The 26,869-nt window shown below is 42.5% G+C and overlaps 1 protein-coding gene and 1 long non-coding RNA gene across 7 annotated transcripts in view; both read right to left on the bottom strand.

Annotated features, from left to right (window-relative positions):
• DLGAP2 (DLG associated protein 2) overlaps nt 1-26,869 on the bottom strand; it is a 655,212-nt gene that overhangs the window by 480,246 nt on the left and 148,097 nt on the right. The window lies entirely within an intron of this gene.
• On the bottom strand, nt 564-22,794 carry LOC135982620 (uncharacterized). Its single transcript, XR_010600060.1, has 3 exons — nt 21,449-22,794; nt 1,021-1,117; nt 564-815 (listed from the first exon to the last, which is right to left on the bottom strand). It is a non-coding gene; the product is annotated as an uncharacterized LOC135982620 (long non-coding RNA).

Raw genomic sequence — 26,869 nt, 5'->3', positions numbered from 1 at the left:
TAAAACCTGTTTCTTCAAAGATCATTGGGGGGGGGGGAAGGAAAGTTAATTAAGTGGATCCTGGATTGAAAGGAAAAGTAATATAGTACAATAGGAGGGCTTCCAAATTAGCCTATTCTGGTATTGTGATCTGAAGATTCCATTGCCCTTTTTTGGATCTCAGCAGAGAACAAGTGAGACAGAAGTTGACTGATATCACTATCTAATAGTGTTCCACCCTGACTGCTCCCACAACACAGACCAGAACAGCAATGACCCCAAAAGGGCTGTTTTGAGTCAGGGATCACCACAACACAGGGGGAGTTACACAGAGTTTGCTAGGATGTTTCTGTTTCTCCTGATGCAGGACAGATCTTCCAAGAGCTGGATCTGCCTGCTTTGGGGCATGGTGTGCAAGTGGAGTGGCAAAAAGCAATCAGATTATGATTTAGGAGTAGGGCCAAAATCTGCCCTCAATTCAAGGTGATTCTGGTTTATGACTATATTCAGTGTCGGAGTTTGTTTGTTTGTGTATGTGTGTATATATATATATATATATATCTTGATTTTCTTCCTTGATGACAGTTAGTTGTAGGGAGTCACAATTGCCTATAGCTAAGTGAAGAGGGTAGACATCAACTTGAAATTCCTCGTTCTTTATTGTTCTGGTATCATACGTTTACAAGGCTTTGTGCAAGTGGCAAAACGTGCAAAACAAAACAACCACCAAGTTCCTCCTCTGAAGAGCTGTAGTGGGGCGGCTGCCCCGCTCCATGAGAAAAAGGGCTGGAACAGGCCAGAGAGGCTGTGCAGACTGACAGCCAATCAGCAAAGGCCTGTGGAGAACCAATCAGTTAATTAAGTGGTTTCAATAAAAGAATAAAACAAGTTTATTAACTAAAGAAAGATTTTAAGTGATTACAACTGGTAAAAGCGTAACAGTAAGAATTGGTTACAAAAGAAATAAAAGATTAACATGCAAGCTATTTCCTAAATGTTACCAAGCTAAATAAAATTTGAAAGCAAAAGGATTTCGCTCACCTAAAACTTTCAGCAGTTCATATCAACTGAAAAGCCTTCCATTTTGGACCACTCCCCCCAGTCAATGATGGTTCTTTGTCTTTCAAATGATTTACTGCTGTGAATAAAGATTAGGAAGGAGAGGTGTTTAGAAGCATTTCTCACCCCTCCTTTTCATACTCTAACTCAGTGGTGGACAACCACACTGCATCCTGCAGCTCCCATTGGCTCGAAACGGCGAACCACGGCCACTGGGAACTGTGGGTGTCTGTGCCAGCAGACGGTGAGTGTAAACAAACTGTCTTGCGGCCCACCAGCGGGTTACCCTGATGGGCCGCATGCGGGCCACAGGTTGCCCACCACTGCTCTAACTCCTTGTCCTGGAAAAGTCTTTGCTGGGTCATGGGGACAGGCAGTTCCATGGCGTTTATGAGCTGCCTACAATTTTTTCTGGTTGCACAAAGGTATTTCCAGTCTGAGGTTTTATTTGTGCCTTGGACTCTCTCCCCTCACCTTCCTCCACAAGTTTATTCTGTGTTCTTCTCAGCAGCATCTAATGTCCTTTCCTCCCCGTCAAAATGTTTCACCATAAGTGGAAGCTTACTTTTGGCCTGATTAAAGTATGCGTATAATTTTAAATATGCCTTTAGTTTCATTGAAGTCAATGACACTACTCATTCTTAAATCCTTTCTGAATCTGGGCCTGTACATGCAAATGCATTTTGGAAATTGCAACATTCTGAAATAAGCATGACAATTTTATTATGTTTCACTATAAACAAAGTTTTACTGTATCTGAGTTCATGATATGTGAATGCTACTCTGTGATCCTGATTCTCATTTACACTGAGGTCCCTTTCCACCACACTGGCCTTGTAAATAGGCCTTAGAGTTAGCATAAATTACATCTTATTCCCATATAAGGCCACTAAACACAAAGTGAGAATCATGTCCTGAATCACATCTCATGTAAAAGTATAATAAAGCATGTGAACATACAGTGTAATGAAGCAGCCCATACTGAGTTTATTTTAATCTGGGAGGTACACATGTTACTAATTTGGCATATTTTACAAAGATACAAGGGCATTTAGTTACAAAACTACTGTACAACTAATTGATAACTGACAAGAAACTGTTCTGCATAACACTTGTTTCTTCTGGATTTAATTTAACTTTTAAAAATCTGAATATTAATGTGCAACAAAAATAGTAGCTTGTGTGTGAAACTGCTGTGTTTCTACTGAAGACACCCCACTTCCTCCTACCAAACAGCTGTCTCCAATAGTATATTCCAATTATTTTTTTAAATGCTAGGGCACCAAAGAATGACTGAGAAGACTGGGAAGTCTTTTTCTTCCTCACCCACCTGGTTTATTCAAGGCATTTTAATTTATTTTAATTACATTTTATTAATTATAAAGCTGCTGTTGTGTTTCATAACTTATGATTCTGTAATAAAGCAGTATCAAAGATCTACATGTAAGGTTGTGGTCTGAATATCCACAGAGAAGGAGCTCTCTGTTACCATCTATTGGTGAACTGGAGGAAGACATGGAATGAGTTGGACTATTTGCATGTTTGTTATGCATCATTCCAGTGTGACAATTCTAGTTATTTTGTTTAAAAAATAAATATTGGAAGTAGGGATAATGAAATGTTATCATCTTTGGTGGCACCATCAGTCTTGGATAGCTGGGTAATGGACATGGACAAAAATTGGGAAGAAGAGGAGGAATGGGCTCCTATCTTTGGCTACCGTTAAATCACTTATGACAAAGACTCGGCTCAAGGTTACTATATGTAACTTTAGCATCCTCGTGGCCAAGATGGAGTCTGCTCTGCAGGCAGCTCTGGCCAAGAGATGGCGCACGCAGGAATGCAGCAGGAGAAATCCCTTCCACCCCAGGGGCACCTGTTCCAAACCCCCCAGAGTGAACACACACCCCCACAGGAAAAGTACAGTGGATATAACAAGGGAAATATTTATTTACAGAGGGATGAGAGGAGAAAAACAACAAGGGGAAATATAGGGGGAGCAGTAAGACAGGGCTGCATCCAAGCCAAGGCCCCACAGGCCCAGTGGTAGCACAGTCTGGAAGGGCAGACACTGAGCAATGCATCTGCACACAGAGTTCAGAAGTCCTGAGCAAAGTTCCAGTCCAGTGGTGAGTCTTGGGTGCTCCTGGTCGTCTTCGGCGCCAGTGAACTTCCCCCAACAAACCCCTCTGGTGCCCTCTTCTGCCGCTCTCTGCAAAGCCACACAGAGCGACCCCCTCCTCACTTAACTAGCTAGCAACCTCCCTCCTTGTCCCCAATGCAGAGTCACAAGCCCCAGTACTCACAGCCCCATGCAGCTCTGGGCAGCAGTGATACTGGGTCCAGCTCCGGCCTGTCCTTCTCGAGCAATTCCTCTCTGGCACAGTGCTCCTCCTGGCTCCTGTCCTGAGCTGTCCCCGATCAGCCCTGTCCTTCCCAGGCTTCAGGCAGGTTCTCTGCTGCTTCACTTTTCCAGGGCTGCAGGCTGCCTCTCCCTCTCCCTCAAGCTCCAGCGCTGCCCCCTGGAGTTTTTCTTACTCTCCCCCTCCCCCTTAGGAAAAAGATTTAAAGGGCCAGGCTCTCTAAACCCCAAAGGGGTTACATATATGTCATTGGAACACACACACACACACACAGTGTAATGACAGAGGTGAGTGAACTCTGATAAGGACCTGTCCACTTGACACCCCTAGAGATAAATCCGAAGAAGTGGGCTGTAGTCCACGAAAGCTTATGCTCTAATAAATTTGTTAGTCTCTAAGGTGCCACAAGTACTCCTGTTCTTCTTTTTCCAGATACAGACTAACACGGCTGCTACTCTGAAACCTAGAGATAAAATCACATAGCTGGGTTAAGTAGTGTCAGTCTGAGGACCCGGACTCAGTATCAGAGCAAAAAGTGGCATTAAGGTAACACTGTGGTGATATACAGGGCAGTAGCAAGTCTTACCCAGCACCACTAGAACTGTCATCACTGAAGCTCGCCAAACTTTCTCCTTGATAAAGTGGGGTTTTGTTTGTTTGTTTGTTTGTTTATAGACAGACTCCATGCTTGCAAAAGGGGAAGCATTGTTAAGGGTGCCCAGAGAAGGTATTTAGTTTTTCCCATGTTTCTGGCTGGGGTTTTAAGCCTGAGGTCTTTGCATATTTAGAGGACCCCTCTATATATTTGGAGCTGGCCCTTTTTGCTGCCAACAATACAAGACAGAAGCGTTACATACATTAAGTGCAAAATATATGTCATTATTTGAAAACCTCCAAAATGTCTTACCTGGGTTTAGAGTCTCCATATTTGCAGATATTTAAATAACACCACTGCTCAAAAAAATAATGTTGATTTAAGTACTTGAGCTTTGAAATATTCATATTAAAAGTGGATGTTTAAATTCGAAGTAAAGCAGGATATTTACAATTAACTAAACTGATACATTTCGTTTACTACATCCATCAGTCATCTGATGCATTCATATAATTATATAGATAACTGCCTCCATTTAGTTCATCTCCTTCCTGGCCTGCCATTTTTTGAAGGTCCATTCTGAAGAGGTACCTTCCTTGATCCAAGAGAAAGCATGAGTGTCCCCCTCCATATTACATGGTCACGGATACTTTCCTACAGCCCAGAGCAGAGGCCGACTCTTCCTTGACCACCTAGTGTATATGCCAACTGAGTAATAATTAATTATGTTGAGGGAAGCTTTGAGCATGCTCACTCCCTCCCTCTGGTGAGCTAGCAGGTTCTGCTACATATGCTAGGCCTATCCTGTCAGTGAAAATAGAACTTCAACCTCCATGGCACTCAAGCTGCCACTGTTCTAGTGCCCTAGCATACCCTTTAATTTTTTTAAATAATATGTTCCCAATATTCATCATCTTTTATTTTGAATAAAAAACAAAGGGTTAATATACCTGGGTGTTCCTATCTAATGGTAGAAGTCTAATAGAAATGTGGGGAAATTCCTTTTTCTTCAGGCTTCAGTGGAATGAAACAACAGATTTCAGTGCATAACAAAATCTGCACTTGGTGGTCCATTTACTTAGATTTGGCTTCTGGGCAAGGATCCAACAGCAGAGGGATTAAAACTGCTAAATTATATAGTTTGCATAGTTTGGTACTTGTGTTGATCCCAGGATATGAGAGACACAAGGTGGATGAGGTAATATCCATCCAAGTCAGATCTGAAGATGAGCTCTGTGTAAGCTCAAAAGCTTGTCTCTTTCACCAACAGAAGTTGATTCAATAAAAGACATTACCTCACCCACCTCGTCTCTCTCAAATGATGTGGTCTCCTTTAGATATTCAACAAAAGTACCAGATACATGTTTCCATATAGAATGTGTGTGGGACCTGAATAGGAGCAACAAATAATAATTCCTTTCATTTATATGCAAAGACAGCATAGAAACAATGCCAGAGAGGCGAAGAAAAGCATTCTTATGTTAATACTACACTGAAAGACTTAGTGCACTGGTAATTGTCATTAACAGAATTTGAAAAACTAATTTCCCAGTTGTATATTAAATTAAAATACAATTCACACAATCTAAAATCTTCATTATTAACTGAGGGAAAATACAAGATATGTCACAAAATTATTGTACAGATACACTTATCTTATATCAAAACCTCAACATTGTACTTTTATGAGTGAAACCAGTAGGAGAAGATGATGAAGATGTCATCAATGTAGCGCAAGTAGAGTAGGGGCGTTAGGGGACGAGAGCTAAGGAAGCGTTGTTCTAAGTCAGCCATGCAGCCGAAGAAGTGGGCAGTAGCCCACGAAAGCTTATGCTCTAATAAATTTGTTAGTCTCTAAGGTGCCACAAGTACTCCTGTTCTTTTTGCGGATAGAGACTAACACGGCTGCAACTCTGAAACCTGTCATTATGCAAGGCACTGCATTTAACCGTATGGAGTGGAAATCCATCAACTTCATGAAAAAACTCGTACAGATACAGACAGACATCATCTTCCTTTCCAAATGCAAGCAGATGGACATCATACCAAAAGGACTAAAGGTAAAAAATCCATTACAATCTACATATCACGAAGACTATGCTGAGAGACTGTGTCACACACTCTCAAAGAAACTGCGAAACCACCTGATCAGCAGCCTATACAGCAAACAGGGAAAGATTAAGAATGAGCTCTCATAAAAAAACAACCTTCCACACAAACTTCCTCATGGATAGACTTTACAAAAACTAGACAAGCCATTTACAAGACAAACTTTGCCTCTTTACAAAGGAAAAAGGACACTAAACTATCTAAACTGCTACATGCCACAAGGAGCCACAACAGTAGTTCCCTTAACCCGCCCAGCAATATTGTTAATCTTTCCAGCTATACTCTTAGCCCAGCCGAAGAGTCTGTCCTATCTCGGGGCCTCTCCTTTTCTCCCTCCAGACCCACGAACATGATACAGTTCTGCGGTGACCTAGAATCCTACTTTGGACGTCTCCGACTCAAAGAATATTTCCAACATACCTCTGAACAGCATACTAACCCACAGAATCCCCCCTACCAGCACTACAAAAAAAAGGATTCTGCGTGGACTCCTCCGGACGGTCGAAACAACAGACTGGATTTCTACATAGATTGCTTCCATCAACGTGCAAAGGCTGAAATTGTGGAGAAGCAACATCACTTGCCCCATAACCTCAGCCATGCTGAACACAATGCCATCTACAGCCTCAGAAACAACCCTGACATCATAATCAAAAAGGCTGACAAGGAGGTGCTGTCGTCATCATGAATAAATTGGAATATGACCAAAAGGCGGCTAGACAGCTCTCTAACACCACATTCTACAGACCATTATCTTCTGATCCCACTGAGGATTACCTAAAGAAACTACACCATCTGCTAAAAAAACTCCCTGACAAAGCACAGGAACAAATCTGTACAGACACATGCCTAGAACCCCGACCAGGGGTATTCTATTTGCTACCCAAGATCCATAAACCTGGAAATCCTGGACGCCCCATCATCTCAGGCATTGGCACCCTAACATCAGGCTTGTCTGGTTATGTAACTCTCTCCTCAGACCCTACGCTACCAGTCTCTAAGGTGCCACAAGTACTCCTGTTCTTTTTGCAGATACAGACTAACAGGGCTGCAACTCTGAAACCTGTCAGTATGAGAAGAGAATCAAGAACCTCCACACCAGTAACTGCAGAATGGCCAATACATAGTCAATATCTGCTTCAACTCAATTATACTGTTTATTCATTTTATTTCATTGCTACTTTGTAGCCTACAATCACTCATTTGTTCAACATTCAACAAATGCCTAATGTATTTTTTTTCAGTGGCAGCATGTGAACATGTAATAACATCAGTGCATACTGCATGTGCAAGAGGAGATGAATTTATGGTAGCAGACAACCTTAGCTTTGCTGTTTTCTAGATTTTGTTTTAAAAGAAAATAAAAAAACAGAAACATTCTATCAATGTGCAACTATTTACTAGACAACAGCACAATGCTCTGTCCTGCATGATACATGCAGTAATTGGGGCAGGAACTCTTGCGTCTTTTCACATGCATCTTTACATATTATAAGACAGAGCCCCACCACCTTCCATCTTTGTCTCAGACGACCACAGACACTATCTATCTATCGAGTTTCCTAAATGGTCTGCCCACACAGTGTCTGAGCAGCTCCAAAGTAGTTACAGGAACAATAATCTGTCCTCTCCTCCCCACACACACACTTTTCAGCATATAGAAGTAAATCACTTTTTCATGCATATGCACATGTCAAATAAATGAGTTTTGTGTGGAGTTTGGAGGTCAGTAGTCATTCTTATCTTATACGGGAGGTATTCCATGGGTTAGTGCCAGCTCCCAGGAAAGTTTTGTCTCCTGCATATCCAATCTTCTCCACACTGGAACAACAAAACTATTGAACCAATGGAAAGTAGCTGTTGTGAGTGGTGAGGGTTATAGAGAATGCCAGACACACCTACATATTAAAATACAAATTCTCACTGACCTGCCTAATGCACAGAAATGTAATTCCACTGTTCTGTCCTGTCTTGTTTCATGTGTGTGGCCAATGGAACCTTGACAGATTGTTAATTTTAACATTTAAGAGAAACCAAATTCCAAGTCCTGAACTACTTTTAGCTAAAAGACTCAAAACATTGTTTGAACTGACAACAAAATTAGCAAATATTAGCATGAAAGATAAGAGATTGATAAAAGTTAACAATTGAAAATGACTCTTTCAAATGATCCTTTCTGTAGCCTTAACTATAAAAAGAACAGGAGTACTTGTGGCACCTTAGAGACTAACAAATTTATTAGAGCATAAGCTTTCGTGGGCTACTGCCCACTTCTTCGGATGCACGAAAGTTTATGCTCTAATAAATTTGTTAGTCTCTAAGGTGCCACAAGTACTCCTGTTCTTTTTGCGGATACAGACTAACACGGCTGCTACTCTGAAACTTAACTATAAGGCTTCACTTACCTTTTAATATCTATCCTATCTCTAGTAGATATCTGTATCTCATATGCATGTAGGGTCATTAGGTTTGGGCTGCGCTGTATTCAATGTGCAGATGACACCCAGTTCTATAGCGCCACTCCATCAGATTGATAGTGTAGTTAACTGGTTTACCTAGTGTCTGATCTGAATTGGGGCTTGGATGAGGACAAGGTAGCAGAGACCCAAGCCTAAGAAGATGGAGGTAATGCTGTTCAGCTAAGAGAGAAACCAGAAAAAATGGAAGAGATAATAATAACTTCTTCCAGCTGAGGTGCCCACTTTCGTTACTCAGGTTTGCATTATAGGAGGATTATTTGCTCCTCTGCGGTTTCCAGAGGTCCAGAGATGAGCAGTGGCCAGGAATGCTTTTAACCCTATATTTCTGATGACGGGGCTGTGACCTTTTCTTTCAGATGCTCAATTTCCTACAATAATCCACAACTTGTCACCTCCAGACTGAATTTCAACAATGCACCTTAAGAACACCAAGAAACTAAAAAAGTGTAAAATGTAGATCTCCTGGTGCCTGATCCAAAGCCACTGAAATGAATGAGTCTTTCCACTGACTTCAGCAGGATCTGTATCACACCATTGGTTAGCAGTTTTTCTCCAAGAAAGCACATTCTGTTTGCTTTGGTCTGCATTGGGTACCAAAAATGTTATAAGCAGAACCCTGCTTGCTCTCTCTGCATCAATTATAGATGGGGCTGGTATCACCACAGATTAAGGTTGCCTGACACCCTACTTAAAACTTTACCAAACTTCAACCGTTTGGGTTGACATTTTCCATGCTGGGTGTCTGCCTCGGGCTGAATTTGTCTGGAAAATTTCAGACAAAACACTTCAGTTATTGAGACAAGGGTTGGGAAACATGTTTTGCCCATCTTAAATAAATTCTGGTGACCTTTTCCTTGAAAAGCTGTAGAACACCCATACGTTGCAGAATAGACTTGGAATTTGGCAGGGAGTGGCCTTTGTGGCAGGAATATGGCTTTTGCTATCCCCATGAAAGTCTGCCAAAATTTGGCCAAGTTGTAAGCCTTTGCAAAAACAACACACTTGCACATGCTGAACAGAGATGACTTAGATTTTAGCAGCTCAATTCCCCAAATATTCTGTTCACAGAGTACACTGCAGCCTGGGGTTCAGCAGGTCTTTCATTGCAATTGCAGTTCTGGGCTGGGACTCAGTAACTGAACGGAGAGCAGGGAGCCTGTTTTTCCTGGGCTCTTGGGGTATATTTACAGTGCAATTAGACACCTGAGTCTGGCCCATGCAGCTGGACTTGGTGTCAGGGGCTTGGGCTAAGGGGTTGTTTTATTGCAGTGTAGACTTCCAGGCTCGCACTGGAGCTGTGAGGACCCTGTGAGATGAGAGAGTTCCAGTGCTCGGCTTCAGTGTGAACCTGAACATCTACATTGCAATGAAACAGCCCAGCAGCCCAGGACCCAGGAGCCCAAGTCAGCTGGCACAGGCCAGATGCAGGTTTTTACTTGCAGACATACCCTCAGTGACCTCCCTGCTAGACCCATGCAGCATGGAGGGCAAAGCCACCTGATTTGAAAGCAAAAGGAATGAGAGCCAGATCTGCAGGTAGTGTGGGAAATAAAATGGGACAGGGAACCTGGGTGGGAGGAAAGGCTGGCCATTCAAGGAGACTGGAACTAGGACTGGGAGTCAGGGAGGGAAACAGCGTGGGGGAGACTGGGAATCAGTAGGTTCAGTGCGGGATACTGAGACTGGATGAGAAGTGGTAGGAGGGATATTGGGGCTGGGACCATGGAAGCCAGCCTAGAGAAGAGAGATTGGATGAAGAGCTGGGGAGGAGGAACTGGGACTGGCTAAGCAAGGAAATTAGGGATAAGGAGTGGGGGAACAGGGATGGAGAGTCCAGAGGGATAAGACTAGGACTTGCTGGCAAGGAGACTGGCACTGGGATGAGAAACCTGATGAGTCAATACTGGTACTGGGTAGGTGAGACAAATGAAACTGAGACGAGGAGCCAGAGATGGAGAAAAGACAGGACTGGGACAGGGATAGTTTGGAGGAGATGGGGCAGGAAGGGTGAAGCTTGGAGGGGAAACGGACAGCCTGCACCCACTACAGCACACTCATTATTCCTTTTCTGTCAGTAAATACCTGGGAAACCCAGTAGCAAGTCCCATCCCCCTATAGTGCAGGTCCACATGGAGGATGACAACGTACTCCTGCTATGTTACTCCATTAGCTTAAGCAGCAGGGATCTGTGCAGTGGATCTAAAAGTTCCAAACCTAATGATGGCCCATGTGAGTGCCAATATGGTGACTCATGATGGATTTTCAGTTTGTTCAGTTTGTTTTTTAAAAACCTAGAAAATTGCGCACACACAAATGACAAAATAACATTCTTGAAGTTACAAAGAAAAGCACTAAAAATTAGGAAATGCCAGAATTAAGGTTGTTTTTGCAACCTTAATTCAGTCTACTCGTGCATCTGTATGTATTATGATACAGGCTTTAGTAACATGATCATATACTATTTCTTCCACAGGATCCCTGCATCACTCAGTGCACACTGAATGCTATTCAAACCTTGCTCTGAAGACAGAATTATTAATTTTGCGTGGGCTTTTCTAAGGTCCTCATCACTATAGGGTCTGAGTATCAGAGGGGTAGCTGTGTTAGTCTGGATCTGTAAAAAGCAACAGAGAGTCCTGTGGCGCCTTTAAGACTAACAGATGTATTGGAGCATAAGCTTTCGTGGGTGACTACCCACTTTGGGTGATTCACAAATATTAAATGAGAGAGAGAGAGAGAGACAGAGAGAGACAGAGAGCGCAAGCGCACACTTCCCAGGATGTGCAGGTAAGCAGACAGAAATATTGTAAACCTAGACAAGAAATACATATTTCTCATTTTTAAACAAGTTCTCCTCTGACTTGTAAAAATGGGAAGAGATGTGACATGAATGCACCCCCTCTGGAGAGGGAGTGGTTTTATAAATTCAACAAATCAAAGATCTATTTAAAATATATATTACAATTAAATAAGAACAATAATGTTTCCAATTTACAATAAACCCACAAAGGCAAATAATCTTAAAAAAGCTGAAAATCTCTCTACAAGTGTCTGTGTGGGGATTATTGTGCACATATTCAGGGCAGCATGAATTTGCATCCAAATTAACAGTGCACATTATTAACTTTGACAATACTGATATATTTGTACAGCACCTAGCACAATGACATTGTGGGGTCCTGAATGAGGCCTTTGCGTGCTACCAAACACAAATAGTGATACCTAGTTCTACTTCTTACTATTCAATGCCCAAGTTCCAGAGTCTGATGTGCTTACTCACACTGGATAGTACCAGCGGTGAGTGGTGCAATAGGACCATTTGTGGAGCAAGACGTTACTCAGCATGAGTAAGGGTATCAGAATTTGGCTCCTAATGAAGAGAGCTGGATTGTATGTATCCCTCTGCATTCCCCTCCTCTTTCCACATTTTTTTCATATTTTATCCATAGATAAACATCATTTTTGGTAGAGTCATCAATTCACAGGGAGCAAAGTCTCCGTATTACACAATAGTTCCTTTGCAGGGCTGGCACACAGTCAATTACTGCCTCATCGGGTTTTATATATGTTCCTCATCTGCTATCTCTTTGCAAGCTATTGTCAGGAGCTCTATATATTTGATAATGTAATCTTCATTTGCTTATTATTTGTTTTTTATTATTATACCATTATAATCTCATTACAGTCTGTACCAGTTTCAATTATTTTATTTATTTTTTCTGAGTCATTGTAATTGCTTTAAGTTTTTAATAATGTTTAAAACTTCTAGACTCTGAACAGGCATCATCATTCAAATTATAAAATTCAGTTACGGGGTTGTCACTGACTCTTGGATTACACAATAAGTGATCCTTTTGCAGTGCATGATACATGGAGCGTGCCCTGGCCAATGACTCAAGCTTAGGGTTGCCAGGTGTCCAGATTTTGACTGGAACGCCCAGTTGAAAAAGGACCCTGCCAGCTCCAGTCGACACTGCCGACAGGGCAATTAAAATCCTATCAGTGGCGCAGTGGGGGCCTGGGGCTAAGGCAGGCTCCCTGCCTGCCCCAGCTCCGTGTGGCTCCCAGAAATGGACGCCAGGTCCCTGTGACCCCTAGACTCATGGGCAGCCAGGGAGGCTCCGCACGCTTTCTTTGCCCCCAGGGCTGGCTTCACATCTCCCATTGGCCAGGAACCATGACCAATGGGAGCTGAGGGGGTGGTGCTTGCGGGTGGGAGGGCAGCATGCAGAGCCTCCCTGGCCACCCATGCATCTTGGGGCTGCAGGGACCTGGCGGCCACTTCCTAGGAGCCATGGGAAGCATCACCAGGACCCCGCACCCCGAACCCTCTCCCACACACGAACTCCTTGCCCCAGCCCAGAGTCCCCTCCCACACCCAAACTTCCTCCCGGAACCTGCACCCTGCCCCTCCACATCCCAACCTCCTGGCCCCACCCCAGAGCCCACACTCCCAGCCAGAGTCCTCAAAATGTAGACAACGATTTTTCAAACTGTATGTAAGTTTTTCATTTCAGAAATAGGGAGTTTTGCAAAAAGAACTAGGCCAGATTCAGCAAGGCGATTAGGCACATGCTTATAACCATCTCTATTCAGAAAAGCACTTAATTTCCTATACATAATTTCCATTCTAATAATGGACAAAATTTGAATGCATAAAGGTTGAAGAAGAGTTTTAATATTTAAACATATTAAATGTAATGAGAGAAGAAGCATGGAATATGATTTGAGATTCATAACTCAACATCTCATGAAAGGGATAAGAAGTTTACCTATATATGTGTTTACCTAATAGGTATTCACACCTAATAACATTATCTATTAGACACAGAACTTCAGAGTGCTACACATTCTTAATACACTTCTTAATTTCACATTTAATTCAAACATGCTGTGCCCTGCAGCATCTTCTGGTTAATTTAAAAGATGCATATGTCTCATATGGTTTTAGTAAAGCTTTTGATAGAGTCCCACATGACATTCTCATAAGCAAATTAGGGAAAAGATGGTCTAGATTAAACTACTAAAAGGTGGTTGAATAACTGGTTGAAAGACTGTACTGAAAGAGTAGTTATCAGTGGTATGCTGTCAAACTGGGAGGACATACCTATTGGGTCTCGGAGGGGTCTGTGTTGGTTTAGTACTATTCAATAATTACATGAATGATTTGGATAATGGAGTGGAAAGTATGCTTATATAATCTGCAGATGACACCAACCTGGGACGGGTTGTTAACACTGTGGACCATAGAATTAGAATTTAAAACAAACTGAACAAACTAGAGAATTCCTCTGAAATCAGCAAGATGAAATTCAATAAAGATAGGGCAAAGTACTACACTTAGAAAAGAAAAAAAATCAAATGCACAACCACAAAATGAGGAATAACTGCAAAGGATCTGGAGGCAGGGCCGGCTCTAGGCACCAGCAAAACAAGCTGGTGCTTGGGGCGGCACATTTTTAGGGGCGGCATTCTGGCGCAGGCCATGCCGCCCCTAAAAATGTGCCCCGGCCGCCCTAACTCACCTCCGCTGCTGCCGCTCGCGCGCTGCTGCTCGCTCTCCCTCCCTCCCAGGCTCTCAAACCCGGGAGGGAGGGGGAGACCCCGAGCGGCTACGGCGCGCTAAACAGCTGATTCGCGCGCCGCGGCCGCTCAGGATCTCCCCCTCCCTCCCGGGTTTGAGAGCCTGGGAGGGAGGGGGAGCAGCGGCGCGCGAATCAGCTGTTTCGCGTGCCGCGGCCACTCGGGATCTCCCCCTCCCTCCCAGGTTTGAGAGCCTGGGAGGGAGGGGGGAGACCCCGAGCGGCTGCGGCGCACGCGCTGCTTCTCCCTCTCTCTCCCTCCCTCCTAGGCTTGAGAGCCTGGGGGGAGGAGGCAGGGCTGGGGATTTGGGGAAGGGGCGGAGTTGAGGCGTGGCCGGGGGGTGGAGTAAGAAAAAAAGCGGGGGGGGCGGCCAAAATTGTTTTTGCTTGGGGCGGCAAAAATCCTAGAGCCGGCCCTGTCTGGAGGTTATAGTGGATCACAAATTGCATATGAGCCAACAATATGAAGCAGTTGTAAAAAAGGCTAATATTCTGGGGATCTATTAACAGGAGCATCATATGTAAGGCGTCGGAGGTAATTGTCCTACTCTCCTCAGCACTGGTGAGGCCTCAGCTGTAGTACAGTGTCCAGCTTTGGACATCACACTTTAAGAAAAATATGGACAAACTGGAGGTAGTCCAGAGGAGAGCAATAGAAAGGATAAAGGGTTTAGAAAATATGACCTGTGAGGAAAGGTTAAAAGAAACTGAGCTTCAGATATGTTAAGGGCTGTTATAAAGAGGATGGTGATCCATTGTTCTCCACTCCACTGAAGGTAGGACTAGTAGTAATGGGCTTAATCAGCAGCATGGGAGATTTAGGTTAGATATTAGGAAAAGCTTTCTTACTATAAGGGTAGTTAAGTCCTGAAATAGGCTTCCAAGGGAATCCCCATTATTAAAGGTTTTTAAGAACAGGTTGGGCAAACCCTTGTCAGGGATGGTATAGGTGTTCTTGGTCCTGCCTCAGCACAGGGGGCTGGACCAAATGACCTCTCAAGGTCCTTTTCCAGCCCTACATTTCAATGATTCTGGCCTTGAGTGTGATGTTAGGCACCACCAGGAATATTCCTGGTGTCCTTGAATCGTCTTTTATTTTGAGAAACATTCACTTTGATTTCACTAGGAGCTTCGCATAAGGTCTGCAAGATGGTGTCTATATTACTTTGTACAGTTGGCTGGTTAGCTCAGAGGGAAGCAGAAAGGCACTGTGACATGACACAGAAGAGCAACAGAGGGTCCTGTGGCACCTTTAAGACTAACAGAAGTATTGGGAGCATAAGCTTTCGTGGGTAAGAACCTCACCCCTTCAGATGCAAGCTCCCAATACTTCTGTTAGTCTTAAAGGTGCCACAGGACCCTCTGTTGCTTTTTACAGATTCAGACTTACACGGCTACCCCTCTGATACATGACACAGAAAAGTGTTTCTAAGAGACAATGCTTCCCAGGGCTACTCCTGGAATAGTGCAGCTTGGTTGCAGCTAACTTCAGAATCTATCCCTTAAATAATTATCATCTGAACACAGGTCCATAACCACTTATCTTCCCAAATTAAAGAGTCTGAGAGTGCCTAAAGAAAACCAGGAAAACTGAAGCAAATAACACAGTGACCATCATACCAATGGTTTGGCAGGGGCTGTGTTTTTTAAGTTGCTGAGCATAGAAGTTGATGTGAGTTGAGGATGTTCAGCACTTTACAAGAGTCTCTGAGCAACTTGTAGGATTGCGCCCTAATACAATAACCAGTTGCATCATACAATGTTAGAGTAATAAAAATATGCTAGCTGGAAAAAGGAAATTGCTCAATAGACTTTAAAGTTAATATTTAGTATAATGTCACCAAAAAGGGAAATGATCAATCCAAACTTTAAAAAATAGATGGTGAGTTATAAACCGAAATATTCCAAGAACCAAATTAAAATGCCACATCTATAGAGAGACAACAGTGAATGCAAGAAACCCTCCAGGGAACAGCAAGATATTAGGTAAAGAAATCAGCAGACTATCTAAAAACATGAAAAAGCTACTGGGTAAAAAAATAGATGGGGAAAAAAAACTACCAACAAAGGAGAGAAATTGAAATTATTGACGACATTGAAACATGAAAAAAAAAAAATGTGTGGTCTGTGACTCTTGTTCCAGTGCTGAGGGACCCTCATACAGAAGACTCTACTGCCACTCCTCTCTTTTTTAAGCCAAGGGGATCCATCTTGACTGCTTAATTGTAACCATCACAGTATGGAACAGGAAGAGAGGTAGGAAAATGTCAAGCCATTTAGGGTTTTATACATCACAACAGACACCTTAAATTCAGTCCACTAGCCTTCAGCCAGTGCAGATCACAGTGCACTGGTGATATGTGCTGCCACCGAGAAGGCCTGCTCAGTAAGCAGGTTGCTGCATTACATGTGCCAGTTTAAAGGTTCTGAATCAGCCCAGTTCATATCCCACATCATCTAAAGCTTCAGTGATATGCAATGCACTGCAAGACAAACAGAAAGGGAGCGCTACAGACTGATTTCAGTTTAAATGCAGCAGCAGCAGCCAGGCCCTACAGCTGTCACTTCTGCTTCTGGTGAGAGAGCCAGCATCTCTCCCACTCACTTTCCCTGAGATCCGTGCATCTTTCTAGGGTATTTATAAATGCAGCTATCACCAAACTAAATTATAATCAAGTGATCTAATCTAATACTTAATAGAACAGACATTAAGTGACGAGCACATGAGTCAGTCAGTACCCAAAATAATAAAAAATAATAATAATGATACCTGCCTCTTATACAGAACTTTCATTAGTAGATCTCAATCTGCTTTACAAAGGAGGTCAGTATCATTATCCCCATTTTACAGATGCAGAAACTGAGGCACAGATGTAGAGTGACTTGCCCAAGGTCACCTTGCAGGCCAGTGATAGAGCTGAGAATAAAACCCAGTTCTCATGCTCTATTCACTAGGAGAAAAACAAATGGAGATTGTCCCTGTTTCCAAACATTCTTAAGTTTATTGACACTTTCCCCAGTTCCATCCCTTTTTATGTAAGCCACTCCCCTCAGAACATTTCTTCAGTTGAAAGATGCTTTCTTTTGTGGACAGATTGTGCCATTACATCAATGAGCTACAGGAAATAGCACATTAGTAAGTCATAGATATATGCCTCATAGAGTGACCAGACAGCAAATGTGAAAAACTGGGATGGGGGTGGAGGGTAATAGGAGCCTATATAAGAAAAAGACCCCAAAATCGGAACTGTCCCTATAAAATTGGGACATCTGGTCACCCTAATGCCTCATGTGAGTTCAACCTCATGGCATCAGCCATCCAAGAAGTGCACCATAACCTGTGAGGGCCCAGTCCAATGCCCATTAAAGCTAAAGAAAATGTCCCATTGAAATCAACGGGCAACGTATCAGGATCCAAACGCACAAGCTGGAGCTTGAGCATCTACATTGTATTTTAACCCAATGTTAAGACTTTTCTAATCTGTGCTCAAATCTAGGGCTCTGAGTTCATGCTGCAGTGTGCAGACCTGAGTCAAAATAACCATATCCCAGAGTCCCTAGCACCTCTCTCAGCCCGCCCTCCCCCTCCCCCCCCCAAATGTGGCCAATCTAGTCCTAGAACCATGGTGTACTGTGGGAAGACCAGGAAGCAGCTCACTTTGCAGAAGGCTTGATAGGTTCACTCTCCATTGTAAACCCAGGAGGCTCTCTGATTATGTGCTTGCAGATTGGTGATCAGAACAGAATGGGTTGACACTGACCTGAGCTACTGCCGTTTGCAAAGGGGGGAGGGGAGAGGGGGGAGGCGGTGGCGGCTTCCATTTTCAATAGAGTGGATTGCAGACTGTTAGGATAGAAAGAACTAGAAGTTGATCCATGGAATTTGGGATACTCCCAGCTGACTCCCAGGACCCAAGTCCAGCGAGGCTGCGTCTACACTGCAAAGCAACAAGGCTCGGACCCTGGGTCCCAGTTTAACTTGAGCTTGGACAGTCCAGCCCTGCAGGGTCCTGGGAGCCTGGGTCAGAGCCCGAGGTTTGCGCAATTGCCTTGTAGGTGCAAGGGGGTTAGGCTTGAGCCCAGGCTTAAGCCCGGGCTTATGGTGCAACGTAGACATCCCCTAAAAGTCAGTCATTAACCACAGCCTGACTCCACTATAGCTCAGGCCTGCACTGGGGCACTGCGGAGCTCTGCCAACACAGGGCGGAGCTCCATGAGGCATTGCATCTGCTACAGATGGGGGACTGTCCTCAGTCCCCTTTGGAAGATGCAGCACATACTCCTCTCTGCAGTCAGCCAGCTCTGCTAGCCAGTATGGAGGTGGCAGGGGAGAGGGGAAGAAGGGGCATGGCCAGCACCATGCTCCTCCCTTGGTGTGCATAGTACTCCAGGAAGTGCTAGGTGGGAGCAGTGCCTGTGCTGAGAGTAGTGGAAGGCCTGCAACAGCACCTGGCTCAAAGTGAAGATGCTATTTACACTCTCCACTATTGCCAGGCATAATCTGGCCCACGAAGCTATTTCATCTCACCCACTCTTAGCAACTGAACCACATCTTTTAGAGCTATGCCCCTGGAAAGTCATACATAAACAGCCAGGGCAACACACGGGTCCCAGATACTCACAAAAGAAAAGAGCATGGTTTGTGATGTAATCATATGAATCACACTTGGCATTTTTATAAAGCTATTAATCTTTGAAGCACTTTACAAACATTAACAAATAAATCCTCACTGCACTCCTGTGAACTAGGTAAGTATTATTAGCAGTAATGTGTAAACTAGAGTTAGGTGAAACTTAGAATGTCCAGTTTGCAGGAAGTTTCAACGTTTCAAATTTTCTTTTTGATTTGGAACAAATTCAAATAATTTTGGAAATTTCCCACAAACTGGAATTTCTGAAAAATATCCAGCTATGGAAAATTTTTGTTTCAGAATTTTAAAGTTTCATTTTGGATGTTATTGTGTGGAGATTTTTATTTTTATAAATATTATTTTTACAGTATATCATGACATAACAGTATTAGTGCATAATATGCACTATTATTGACATGCCATAATATGACAATATCATAGTTGAAATATTCTATTTAAAAACACTAAGGACCATTGCTACTTAGTACTGATTGAAACATTTATTTTCTTTTCCAGATGAAAGTGTCTCTTGATTGCACTGTAAGGGAAGAAAATTTTAAAATTTTTCATTTTTAAAAAATTGTGGGAACTTTCACTGAAATCGACATTTTGTAAAATATTTTTATTTTGATGAAAATGGTATTTTCTGTCAAACATTTTGCTAAAAAATTTCTGACAATCACTAGTATAAACCACTGGTATATGCAATCCCATCATTTACTTGTGAGAATGATCAAACACCAAAGTGAAACCACTACATTTGTTAACATGGATTTATTCACAATGGAAAGAAAAAAATAAGAATACCGCTTGTTGGATGGCAGCACAGCAACAAATATTTCACTTGTCATTGGAACAATTTGAATGGATATTAATCAAATGACTACACTATAAAAGAAGACTCATATAATGCAGTACATCTGTTTACTGTATCTTCTTACTATAACAGTTTCCATAGAAACAAGATGGAGTTAGAAAATTTCAGTAGTGGGCAACAAATTCAAATGATTTTTTTAAATGAATCATTATAGTATATAGTTATACATATATGTATATATACACACACCTTGCATATAAATTTATTTTATGCATTTATGCCACAGGAAATGGTTCACTAGTCCTAATATATAAATACTTATTACTATACATTATTTCTAAGCCTCCACAGTAGCTAAAGATTGAGTTGAAACATGAAAAAGGTGTACAGTTAATCTCTTTAAAAACATTTTAAATAAGGATTTTTTCCCATTAAGTGGGAGAGCATGATCAGCTGTGAAGAAATTATTTAAAAAACAAGAAAATCAACTGGAGAGGCTAAAGTGGTATGGACTGAACACAGCCTGAAGAATTTTATTTTTAAAATTCATTCCCTTTTAGTCTGAGGCTGATTTGATTTTCTTTACCCCTTATATTTATATCACCTACAGTTTAATTGTGATGTAATTTCTTATGCACTGTGGGCAGACTTCAGTGACTCACCACCTCCAAATATATTTGTGAAGGTCATTCATGAATTAGAATTCTATCAACCGGAACCTCCTGCATTGTACGGTCTATTTTTGACATGGAAATTCCAGGCTCATATAAAATTTCAATGACAGAGTAAGAAAGACTGGCCCTTATAGATTTATAAAGGAGGCACTGAGATCATATCCTTTAAAACTGTCCACAAATGCCCTCAGGGCTCCAAAATCAGGTCTGACAAACCATCTACAATTTGCAGCCCTCAAGCCCCTGCTGGTTAACCCACTGAGGCTGCTATCAGAGGAATATAGCTATGAGCTACAGCTACAATCCCTTGGGTACCAGCCTCTCCACTACTTCTTCTATGACTCCAGTGATGTTTGGATTGGGCAGGCAGGGGAGTGAGGCACACAGCTCCCAGCAGTTTTCCTCTAATAGCTGCTCCAGCTGTTGACACACACTGGCATTTCCTGATTTGAATGTTTAACCATACCGTTTTAATATTCTCCTAATACAGTTTTTTGTTTGTTTGAATTAAATGGAGTAAACCATATATGTTATCACCTGCATGCACTAGCAAGTGTGCATGTGATTCTGTGCAAATTGTTATGCTTGCCCATCTAAAGGTCAAATTTTGAATATTTCACCATAAAAGATGTCTTTTGCCAGATATTTTCCTTTAGTGATTGTGATGGGTTGGATCACAGAAACCCCCTTGGGAGCTGCCACCTGATGTGCCAAGACTACCTCTGCTCCTGTTTTCCCTGCCAGCTCAGGACTCCAGCACCCTGTCTTGCTGGACCAGACACTTGTCCCAAAGCTGCAAGTTTACCTGAAAACAGCTCACAGAAGTGTGCTTGTCTTTAGCACTCAGATGCCCAACTCCCAATGGGGTCTAAACTCAGATAAATCCGTTTTACCCTGCATAAAGCTTATGCAGGGCAAACTCATAAATTGTTCGTCCTCTATAACACTGATAGAGAGATATGCACAGTTGTTTGCTCCCCCAGGTATTAATACATACTCTGAGTAAATTACCAAACAAAAAGTGATTTTATTAAATACAGACAGTAGGATTCAAGTGGTTCCAAGTAGTAACAGACAGAACAAAGTAAGTCACCAAGTAAAATAAAATAAAGTGCGCAAATCTATGTCTAATCAAACTAAATACAGATAAGTTCCTCACCAGTTCCAGAATGTTCCCTTTTACAGGCTAATCTCCTTTTAGCCTGGGTCCAGCAATCACTCACACCCCCTGTAGTTACTGTTGTTTGTTTCAGTTCCCTTCAAGTATCCTGGGGGGGTGGAGAGGCTCCTTCCTTAGCCAGCTGAAGACAAAATGGAGAGGTCTCCCACGGGTTTAAATAGACTCTCTCGTGGGTGGAGACCCCCCTTCTCCCTCCTATGCAAAGTCCAGCTCCAAGATGGAGTTCTGGAGTCACCTGGGCAAGTCACATGTCCCTGCATGACTCAGTCTTTACAGGCCAAAGCCATTGTCCACATGGTATCTTGCATGTCTCCAGGAAGATTTCTTATGTGGATTGGAGCATTCCAAGATGCATTGTTCTCCAAGTGTTTCCTGATCAGGTACTTAAGCTGGCGAATTCCTTCCTAAAGAAGCTGACTAAATGCCTCCCAAAGCTTACTTAGAAACCAAGCCAGCATACAGCCCATATTCTTAACCTCAAGTAGAAAATGATATACATGTACAAATAGGATGAATAGATATAGTAGACCATAACCTTTACGGAGATATATTACATGGCACAGGCAGCACAAAACATATTCCAGTTATGTCATACATACATTTATAAGCACCCCCCCATAAAGCCTTATGGGGTACACTGTCACAGTGATTTTACAGGATGGAGAACGTTATGGGGGAATTAATACATTTCCTGCTGCCTCTTGGTTCTTCAGCTACTTAGGAGATTGTTTGAAGACTGTCAGGAGACTGGGTCATAGGCAATCAGGCCTAACTGTCAGAGCAGGAGTAAGGACTACTGGTTAAAGTAGGAGTCAGGCCTAGTGATCAAAGTCTGAATGCCAGAGCCCATGATCAAGGCAGAGTCAGTCAGGAATTGGAGCTGATGGTCAGAACTGGATTATCTGGAGTCAGGAAAGACAGGAGCAAGGCTGGGACAGGACTGGAACAAGGCCAGGTGCAGAGCAGGGTCTAAGCAAGAGCAAGGCTGGGTGCAGGGCTTGGAGTGAGGCCAATATAAGAAGGCTTAGAATCTGCAGATATATGTGTTCAAGAGCAAGCCACCTGACTGTCTTAGCCAATCAAGTGGTTCTGTTGTGGCCCAGCTGCACTCATTCGTTGCCCAACGACCGGGCAGATTCAGCTGCAGGTCCTCATTACTGACAAACCTCCACTGAAAGAACTAACCATCATCTGTGCAAACTATCACAGGGTTTCATATCATACATAGTGCACAACATGGGCTGTATAAACCACCAGTAACAATATCGGTCATCATACACATTATGGTGCAGAAACATCTGCCATTTCCTATCACAATGAAAAGGAGACAAATTACTGCCTATGGTAGATGACTGCAGACACTGGTGACTATTACTGTATTATTATACAGTAGTATCCAAAAGGGCTGTAAAACCAAGCCAGCCAATGTTACAAGTAAAGCTATGCTAATTTAGCAAAGTCCTTTTAAACTTATAGGGTAACTATAGCTTGTTGGGTATTTTTAAACCCTCACATTTTGATTAATAACTATATATTTCTACAGGTTTTAGTGATAGGAGATGAAATGGAAGTGAAGGGAAATTTACGTAAAAGGAATTAGCTGAAAAAATATATATAATCAGAAAAATCTCCCCATGCTCTGAGGGTCTCTTGAATGTAATCTTTGAATGAAGGAGGATTTCTCAGATCCTCTAGAGAATGGGCATAATTAGAGAAAAGCTCCCATGCTTCTTTGGTGACAGAGAGGCTTGCAAGTTCACTTCAAAAAGTTGAGTTTGTTTCCCTTTCCCTGCATACTTGGGTTCTCCCCATCTTATTATTTGCCTTAAGAACATATCTTTCTCCTATTCAAAAAGAGAAAAATCACTGGCAAAAGAAAGAAGTCACAGACTAGAACCCAGGTGCTGGAAAAACAGCAGAGGATCAGGAGAGTAATAGTTCCTTCTTGTCTTCACTTGTTTCTTTTGCTTCTTATTGCTGAAATAAGAGCTGTTAGCACATTTTCACTCTGCACCTGTGTTTGCAGACACAGTATCTTGAAAGTACTTCCAAGTCACCTCTTCACATCTGGCATGCAATCAGATAGTATTGAAACAGGGAATGCAGATCTCGCTTGAACATTCCCTGTTGCCTTACATAGGCCAGAAGATCATTTCTGTTTGCTGATAATTATAACAGGACCCTGATCCTGCAGTGAGAAGAAAATGCCAGCACAGACTTCAGCACCTTTGCAGAATCAATGAGCCCTAAGTCTCCTTTGGCATTACATATTCTGATTCCTTGAGACCTATGAAAACTCTTTTCTCCTTGCCATTGATTGATAGCTATTCCACAATATGGTAAGGACTAATATTTTACTGTGTGTATACACAAGAATTTTACCTTATTGACTTGAAATTGACAAGGAATTTCCATTGTTTGATTTTTCTGTTCTCAGTTACATGCTTCCTTTGACTCTGCCCATATACTGCACTGTGTTGGCATGCCATGCATTTTGGACCTGGATTTCAGTACTTTATCCGCACAACTCCCAAAGAATGACCCCATAAAGTAGACTTCTTCTAATGTGATATACGTACTGCCTGAGTATTTATTTAGCAAATAAACTGAACCAGTCAATAAACAAACTCTGGCTTATTGAAATCAATCATTCTTTGTACCTGCTGTTTTCATTTAGCTTTATAGTTAGCCTCATTATAACTATTAAGAGTTGTGTGCAGTTTGTGTTGCTTATTGTATATATTTTTTCTGCCTTTTCCAGGTGGTTACTTGTGTACATTAGGAATTCTCTATTAATGTAAATAGAGTAATATGTAAATATGTAAAAAATATAGAGCAAGGCAGTGTTTTCTTTTCTTCCTTTCCTTCTTTTTCTCATGATATGATAAAGGTATATAAAATCATGTGTGGTGTGGAGAAAGTGAATAAGGAAAAGTTATTTACTTGTTCCCATAATATAAGAACTAGGGGCCACCAAATGAAATTAATGGGTAGCAGGTTTAAAACAAATAAAAGGAAATTCTTCTTCACACAGCGCACAGTCAACCTGTGGAACTCCTTGCCTTAGGAGGTTGTGAAGGCTAGGACTATAACAGGGTTTAAAAGAGAACTAGATAAATTCATGGAGGTTAAGTCCATTAATGGCTATTAGTCAGGATGGGTAAGGAATGGTGTCCCTAGCCTCTGTTTGTCAAAGAGTGGAGATGGATGGCAGGAGAGAGATCACTTGATCATTACCTGTTACGTTCACGCCCTCTGGGGCACCTGGCATTGGCCACTGTCAGTAGACAGGATACTGGGCTGGATGGACCTTTGGTCTGACCCAGTATGGCCATTTGTATGTTCTTATGTTCATCTTCCTTCTCCCAAGAGATGCTATGTTTTTGATAGACTTGCCTAGCTACATAGTTAAGTAGCACCATCACTGCCTGAAAGAAGACAATAACACTCTCTCCCTCCCATTCTGCCTGTAGGTTTAATCTTGAGTAAACTAGTAGATTTTTTTCCCCTTTTGCATTTGGGTCTAATTGTGTATGTGCTAAGATTATTGTGGGAAAGCTGAGTCAGAGATATGGGTTTAATATTTAATGCAGAAAGGGGTGCAGCTAGTGGACATTCTGGTCGCTTGTGGGAATGAGTGCCGTAATCCAGGAATGGTTGTCTCCCATAAACAAAAACCTCCCCATATACATCCACAGGTCCATGGGTTTGGGGAAACATAACTTTTGTGGGGAAGGTCATGGTCACAGATGGGGAAGTGTAACTAGTACCAAACACATGGAGGGATTTGACTATCAGGTGAGAAACCTTGGACTGGACTTTGCATTCAACAGGAAGCCTGTACAAAGACTATGGCAGTGGGGTGATGTGTTCAAAGCACACCTGTGTTACTTAGCAAATGGGCATCCAGGCTCTGTACCAGTTTGAGGTTTTCCAGAGTGATAGATTTCATTCCTAGATGTAACAAATTACAATATTTGGGCCTGGAGGTCATGAATGTATGCACAACAACAACCTTGGTTAGGTCTGTCTGTGTGGATTGAACTCTCGAGCTCTAGATCTGAAAACATGCACTGCTGCTGCTTGAGATAATGGATCTGGTCCCTTAGCTTGGAGGCAATACCAGACTAATAAACCTCTATATCTTCCCACTAGAGGAGGTCAAAAAACCACTCTGGGTTCACGTGGGGACCACAGTAGTCTTCTGACTAGTCACAGATGGAACTTCAAACGTTTACAGCAATGGCTATTTTGACATCCAGCAGCACTGAGCAGTCCAAAGGGATCCTGACTATGCAAATTCGTTTTTTGTAATATCGTGCTGATTGTAAAGAGGCTAGGGAGCCTACGTGCCACACTAATAGAAGTAATAAACGTTTCCCCTTCCTACCAGCATCACTTCCATCGTGCCAGATTTCAGGTTTAGCCAGCTGCATTTTATCCAGGTGCTGTTCTCATGTAGGCATTGGGAAAACTCGGGATGACGTTAGTGACATAGGAGATTTAGAGTCTGGTCTGGTCTGCATGCTGCTGGTAATTCAGCCCATGTTGTCTCAGCAGCTAACCAATGATTTCATGCAGATGCTGAAGAATTGAATGTTGAACCAAGCTAGAACTCTGGCAACATTCTGTCAATACAGTAATCAGGTGCCTTCATACAGCTTTTTGAAAAAAGACATGCTTTAACTCATATGAAACCCACTGATCAGGAGAGTTAAAATCCTATTTTACCATCTTTACTGCATACCTCAATTTTCTGCTCCCTTTTTTTATTAAAAAAAAATCATTTTATTCCCACTTATTACGTTGCATTTCCTTTACAAAGTGAATTGGCCCTTAGGAGAGTACTGCTTCCTCTGCAAGTGTAGTGCTGAGAAGACAGACTCATAGGACTGGAGGGGGGGCATGCCTGTGCTCTGGGGGGAGGGGGGGCATGCCTGTGCTCTGGGGGGAGAGGGGGCCTGTGTCTGGGCTTGGGGGGCCTGCGGCTGTGGGGGAGGGGGTGCAGGTATCTGGGCAAGGGGAGCCCCAGGGCTGGTCTCTGGGATGGTAGGGAGTTCAGGTGTATTGGCTGGGGAGGAGAAGGGTTGTGGGTGTCTGCCCCCCCTCAGCTGGGCTCTGGAGGGGGCAGAGAAACAAGAACTGGGTTGTCATAAGAGTTTCTTTAACTCTCTACTCCTGGTGGAATTTTTGTGTGTGTCTGGATTGTTACAGACATACTTGTTGACAGGTATTTTGAAATAAATTACGGAAATAAATGAAACTAGTGTTATTGTGTAGTGTTAATTTGACAAATAAAATGTTCAGAATTTAAAAATATTATGTGCAGAATTTTTGTTTTTTGGCGCAGAATTCCCCCCAGCATATAATACATCCTAGAATGATGTTTGCTTTTTTTTG

The sequence above is a fragment of the Chrysemys picta genome, chromosome 3 (genome assembly GCF_011386835.1).
Source record: "Chrysemys picta bellii isolate R12L10 chromosome 3, ASM1138683v2, whole genome shotgun sequence".
NCBI lineage: Eukaryota > Metazoa > Chordata > Testudines > Emydidae > Chrysemys > Chrysemys picta.
This window is presented reverse-complemented; position numbering and strand designations above follow the sequence as displayed.